Source organism: Micropterus dolomieu, linkage group LG13 (assembly GCF_021292245.1).
Source record: "Micropterus dolomieu isolate WLL.071019.BEF.003 ecotype Adirondacks linkage group LG13, ASM2129224v1, whole genome shotgun sequence".
Taxonomy (NCBI): Eukaryota; Metazoa; Chordata; class Actinopteri; order Centrarchiformes; family Centrarchidae; genus Micropterus; species Micropterus dolomieu.
Window position 1 is genome coordinate 20,467,569 of NC_060162.1, and position 802 is coordinate 20,468,370.

The window sequence follows — 802 nt, forward strand, 5'->3', positions numbered from 1 at the left end:
CTGGCTCCCAGTATGTTTTAGAATTGACTTTAAAATTTTATTGATCACTTTTAAAGCTCTTCATGGCCTCTCGCCTTGTTATATTTCTGACCTTTTAGTCCCATACGCACCAGCACGTACCTTGAGATCCTCGGGCAGAGGTCTGCTGTCTGTTCCAGAGTCTCGACTGAAAACTAAAGGGGACAGAGCGTTTGCTGTCAGGGCCCCGAGGCTCTGGAACAGCCTGCCCGAGGAAATCAGGTCGGCTGAGTCAGTGAACTCTTTTAAGTCCCTTCTTAAAACATACTTTTATAGGAGAGCTTTTCCCGATCTTATTTGACTGTATTTTATCCCTTTTGTTTTATTGTATTTTACTAATTTTATATTAATTTTTCATGCTCTTATCTTGTTTTTTTTGTATTATTCTTTACACTTGTTAAAGCACTTTGTAACTTGTTTTTGAAAAGTGCTCTACAAATAAGGATTATTATTATTATTATTACTTGATTGTGCAGGTGATGATTTGCTTCCTGTGTTTGTAATCGAGAATGTATTCATTTCATTCTTTCAAAAAGCTATTTTAGCGCAGAATAAAATAAAGGCACACACATTGTTCTCACATTGATCTCACACAGGCTCTGCCCTCTACTGGACTCTATGAGGACTACCTCCTCCAATCACACGCACGCACTTGCCCACTGAAATTTTATTGTGCACGTAGCCGACCAATAGGACGTCGCTACCGATACGTGCGTGACGTATAAATAGCAGTGACTCTACTGCCTCAGCATCCTTTTTTCTTCAGCAAACGGCGAACTGCTCA